Source organism: Arachis ipaensis, chromosome B4 (genome assembly GCF_059453495.1).
Source record: "Arachis ipaensis isolate K30076 ecotype BB chromosome B4, ASM5945349v1, whole genome shotgun sequence".
Taxonomy (NCBI): Eukaryota; Viridiplantae; Streptophyta; class Magnoliopsida; order Fabales; family Fabaceae; genus Arachis; species Arachis ipaensis.
In genome coordinates this window covers 72353475-72359396 of record NC_142439.1, presented here as the reverse complement: position 1 = coordinate 72359396, position 5922 = coordinate 72353475, and the positions used below count along the sequence as shown (strand labels likewise).

Below are 5922 nucleotides of genomic sequence, written 5' to 3'. Positions count from 1 at the left end.
TGAGTTGACTTTTTCAAAACTTTTTAAAATTTAATTGTTTCTTATGAGTCAAGTCAAAATTTCAATTTAAAAACCTTATCTTTTTCAAATCTTTTTCATTTTTCTTTCATAATTTTCGAAAATTTCAAATTGATTTTCAAAAATCCTTTTCCTATTTTGTTTCATAACTTGAAAATCTTTACTAACAATTAATGTGATTGATTCAAAAAATTTTAAGTTTGTTACTTGCCTAGTAAGAAAGGTTCAATCTTTAAAATTTAAAATCATATCTTTTTGTTTCTTGTTAGTCAAGTAATCAACTTTAATTTTTCAAAATCAAATCTTTTTAAATTTCTTTTTCAAGTCTTTTTCAAAATAAATTTCAATCACATCTTTTTCAAAATCAATTTCAAAATCTTTTCTAACATCCTATCTTTTCAAATTTGATTTTCAAATCTTTTTCAATTAACTACTTGACTTTTTGTTTGATTTTAAAAGTTTTATGTTTCAATCATATCTTTTTCAAAACTACCTAACTAATTTTCCCTCTCTTATTTTCGAAAACCCCTCCCCTTATTTTCAAAATTCCTTTTTAATTAACTATTTGTTTTAAATTTTAATTTGATTTAATTTTATTTTTCTTCTTAAAATTTTTGAATTCTAACTAATTTTAAATTAAAAAACAAAAATATTTTTATTTTATTTTTTTTAATTTTCGAATTCTTCCCTCTCTCATCTCCTTCTAATTATTTATTTATTTACTAACACTTCTCTTCATCTCAAAATTCGAACCCTCTCTTCCTCTTGGTGTTCAAATTTCTCTTCTTCTATTCTTTTCTTCTTCTACTCATATAAAGGAATCTCTATACTGTGACATAGAGGATTCCTCTTCTTTTCTGTTCTCTTCTTTTTCACATGAGCATGAGCAAGGATAAGAACATTCTTGTTGAAGCTGATCCGAACCCTGAAAGGACTCTGAAGAGGAAGCTAAGAGAAGCTAAAACACAACACTCTTAAGAGGACTTTACTAAAATTTTCGAAAAAGAAGTTGAGATGGCCGAAACCAATAACAATGGTGGAGGTGCAAGGAAGATGCTTGGTGACTTTACTGCACCAAATTTCAACTTACATGGAAGAAGCATCTCAATCCCTGCAATTGGAGCAAACAATTTTGAGCTAAAGCCTCAATTAGTTTCTCTGATGCAACAGAACTGCAAGTTTCATGGACTTCCATCAGAAGCTCCTTTTCAGTTCTTAACTAAATTCTTACAGATCTGTGATACTGTTAAGACCAATGGGGTTGATCCCGAGGTCTACAGGCTTATGCTTTTCCCGTTTGCTGTAAGAGACAGAGCTAGAATATGGTTGGACTCTCAACCTAAAGATAGCTTGAACTATTGGGATAATCTGGTCACGACTTTCTTAGCCAAGTTCTTTCCTCCTCAAAAGCTTAGCAAGCTTAGAGTGGATGTTCAAACCTTCAGACAAAAAGAAGGTGAATCCCTCTATGAAGCTTGGGAGAGATACAAGCAACTGACCAAAAAGTGTCCTTCTGACATGCTTTCAGAATGGACCATCCTGGATATATTCTATGATGGTCTGTCTGAATTATCAAAGATGTCATTGGACCATTTTGCAGGTGGATCCATTCACCTAAAGAAAACACCTGCAAAAGCTCAAGAAATCATTGACATGGTTGCAAATAACCAGTTCATGTACACTTCTGAAAGGAATCCTGTGAGTAATGGGACGCCTCAGAGGAAGGGAGTTCTTGAAATTGATGCTCTGAATGCCATATTGGCTCAGAACAAAATATTGACTCAGCAAGTCAATATGATTTCTCAGAGTCTGAATGGATTGCAAGCTGCATCCAATAGTACTAAAGAGGCATCTTCTGAGGAAGAAGCTTATGATCCTGAGAACCTTGCAATAGCAGAGGTGAATTACATGGGTGAACCCTATGGAAACACCTATAATCCCTCATGGAGAAATCATCCAAATTTCTCATGGAAGGATCAACAAAAGCCTCAACAAGGCTTTAATAATGGTGGAAGAAACAGGTTTAGCAATAGCAAGCCTTTTCTATCATCCACTCAGCAACAGACAGAGAATTCTGAGTAGAATCCATCTAGCTTAGCAAATATAGTCTCTGATCTATCTAAGGCCACTCTAAGTTTCATGAATGAAATAAGGTCCTCCATCAGAAATTTGGAGGCACAAGTGGGCCAGCTGAGTAAAAGAATCACTGAAACTCCTCCTAGTACTCTCCCAAGCAATACAGAAGAGAATCCAAAAAGAGAGTGCAAGGCCATAACCTTACTTGGTGTGGCCGAACCCAGAGAGGAGGAGGAGGACGTGAATCCCAATGAGGAAGACCTCATGGGACGTCCTTTGAACACTAAGGGGTTCCTCAATGAGGACCTGAAGGAATCTGAGGCTTATACAGAGACCATAGAGATTCCATTCAACTTGCTTCTGCCCTTCATGAGCTCTGATGAGTAATCTTCCTCTGAAGAGGATGAAGACATTACTGAAGAGCAAGTTGCTAAGTACCTTGGTGCAATCATGAAGCTGAATACCAAATTATTTGGTAATGAGACTTGGGAAGATGAACCTCCCTTGCTCACCTATGAACTAAATGCATTGGATAGGCAGAAATTACCTCAAAAGAAACAGGATCCTGGTAAATTCCTAATTCCCTGTAACATAGGCACCATGACCTTTGAGAAGGCTATGTGTGACCTGGGATCAGGCATAAACTTAATGCCACTCTCTGTAATGGAAAAACTAGGAATCTTTGAGGTGCAAGCTGTCAGAATCTCATTAGAGATGGCAGACAACTCAAGAAAACAGGCTTATGGACAAGTAGAGGAGGTGTTAGTAATGGTTGAAGGCCTTTACATCCCGGCTGATTTAATAATCCTAGACACTGGGAAGGATGAGGATGAATCCATCATCCTTGGAAGACCCTTCCTAGCCACAGCAAAAGCTGTGATTGATGTGGATAGAGGAGAGTTGGTCCTTTAACTGAATGAGGACTACATTGTGTTTAAGACTCAAGGTTCTCCTTCTGTAACCATGGAGAGGAAGCATGAAAAGCTTCTTTCACTGCAGAGTCAACCAAAGCCCCCACAGTCAAACTCTAAGTTTGGTGTTGGGAGGCTACAACCAAACTCTAAGTTTGGTGTTGAACCCCCACAGTCAAACTCTAAGTTTGGTGTTGGGAGGTCCCAACCTTGCTCTGATTATCTGTGAGGCTCCATGAGAGCTCACTGTCAAGCTATTGACAGTAAAGAAGCGCTTGTTGGGAGGCAACCCAATGTTATTTAATTATATCTATTTTATTTTTATTGTTATTTCGTGTTTTATTAGGTTGGTGATCATGTGAAGTCACAAAAACTACTGAAAAATCAAAAACAAAATGAAAAACAGCATTAAAAATATCACACCCTGGAGGAAGAGCATTCTGGCGTTTAACACCAGAAACAGGCATCAACCTGGCGTTAAACGCCAGAAACAGGCTACATTTGGGCGTTTAACGCCAAAAACAAGCAGCAAGCTGCCGTTTAACGCCAGACATGCATGCTAAGGGTGTTTTACACGCCTAATTAGAGCAGGGATGTTAAGTCCTTGACCCCACTGGATCTGTGGATCCCACAAGATCCCCACCTACCCCACCTCTTCTTCTCTCCTCTTCACACCTTTTCATAACCCTCTTCCCCAAATACCCTTCACCAATCACCTCAATCACTCTTCCCCATCATCTCTTAACCACTCACATCCCTCCACTCTTCCCCATAAACCCCACCTACCTCCAAAATTCAAATTCTTTTCCCTCCCAAACCCAACCCTAATGGCCGAACCCTAAACCTCCCCCCACTCCTATATAAACCCCTCAACACTACTCCATTTTCACACATTACAACCACCACTTCTCCCCCTTGGCCGAATACACCTTCTCCCTCAATCTCCTCCATTTTCTTCTTCTTCTACTACTTTCTTTCTTCTTTTGCTCGAGGACGAGCAAACATTCTAAGTTTGGTGTGGTAAAAGCCTTGCTTTTTATTTTTCCATAACCATTTATGGCACCTAAGGCCAGAGAAACCTCTAGAAAAAGGAAAAGAAAGGCAAAAGCTTCCACCTCTGAGTCATGGGAGATGGAGAGATTCATCTCAAAGGTCCATCAAGACCACTTCTATGAAGTTGTGGCCAAGTCATCTGTACCCTATGCAATTCAGCTAGAATTATCATAGAAGGAGACATCCTCATTGAAGAGGACAAGCCCATCACTAAAAAGAGGATGGAGCAAACAAGAGATCATGGACCTCAACAAGAGAATGAGGAAATTCCTTACCATGAAATCCCTGAGATACCTCAAGGGATGTACTTTCCTCCACAGAACAATTGGGAGAAAATCAACACCTTCCTAGGAGAATTAAGTTCCAACATGGGACAACTAAGGATGAGGGAGGAGCAACAAAGACAAGGAAGAGACATAGAGGAGCTCAAGAACACCATTGGTTCTTCAAGAGGAAGAAGACGCCACCCTCACTAAGGTGGACCCGTTCCTTAATCTCCTTGTTCTTATTTTTCTATTTTTTTGTTTACTATGCTTTATGTTTATGTTTGTGTCTTATTACATGATCATTAGTATTTAAGTGTCTATGTCTTAAAGCTATGAATGTCATATGAATCCATCACCTTTCTTAAATGAAAAATGCTTTAATTACAAAAGAACAAGAAGTACATGAATTTCGAAGACATCCTTGAAATTAGTTTAATTATTTTGATGTGGTGACAATACTTTTTATTTTCTGAATGAATGCTTGAACAGTGCATATGTCTTTTGATATTGTTGTTTATGAATGTTAAATATGTTGGCTCTTGAAAGAATGATGAAAAAGAGAAATGTTATTGATAATCTGAAAAATTATAAAATTGATTATTGAAGCAAGAAAAAGCAGTGAATACAAAAGCTTGCAAAAAAAAAGAAAAGAAATATGGCAAAAAAAAAAAGAAAAAAGAAAAAAAAGAGACAGAAAAAGAAAAAGCAAGTAGAAAAAGCCAAAAGCTCTTTAAACCAAAAGGCAAGAGCAAAAAGCCAATAGCCCTTAAAACCAAAAGGCAAGGGTAAAAAGGATCCAAGACTTTGAGCATCAGTGAATAGGAGGGCCTAAAGGAATAACATCCTGGCCTAAGCAGCTAAACCAAGCTGTCCCTAACCATGTGCTTGTGGCGTGAAGGTGTCAAGTGAAAACTTGAGATTGAGCGGTTAAAGTCGAGGTCCAAAGCAAAAAGAAGAGTGTGCTTAAGAACCCTTGACACCTCTAATTGGGGACTCCAGCAAAGCTGAGTCACAATCTGAAAAGGTTCACCCAGTTTTGTGTCTGTGGCATTTATGTATCCGGTGGTAATACTGGAAAATAAAGTGCTTAGGGCCACGGCCAAGACTCATAAAGTAGCTGTGTTCAAGAATCAACATACTAAACTAGGAGAATCAATAACACTATCTGAATTCTGAGTTCCTTTAGATGCCAATCATTCTGAACTTCAAGGGATAAAGTGAGATGCCAAAACTGTTCAGAGGCAAATAGCTACTAGTCCCGCTCATCTAATTGAATCTAATTTTCATTGATATTTTTGAGTTTATAGTATATTCTCTTCTTTTTATCCTACTTGATTTTCAGTTGCTTGGGGACAAGCAACAATTTAAGTTTGGTGTTGTGATGAGCAGAAAATTTATATGCTTTTTGGCATTATTTTTACATAGTTTTTAGTATGATTTAGTTAGTTTTTAATATATTTTTATTAGTTTTTAAAAAAAAATCACATTTCTGGACTTTACTATGAGTTTGTGTGTTTTTTTGTGATTTTAGGTAATTTCTGGCTAAAATTGAGGGACTTGAGCAAAAATCTAATTCAGAGGCTAAAGAAGGACTGCAG

General features: G+C 37.3%; 1 non-coding gene across 1 annotated transcript; it reads right to left on the bottom strand.

Moving 5' to 3' along the window:
• Positions 1–1434: 1434 nt before the first annotated feature.
• Positions 1435–1542, bottom strand: LOC148567895 (small nucleolar RNA R71). The gene has a single exon (XR_015882105.1). It is a non-coding gene; the product is annotated as a small nucleolar RNA R71 (small nucleolar RNA).
• Between the last annotated feature and the right edge of the window lie 4380 nt (positions 1543–5922).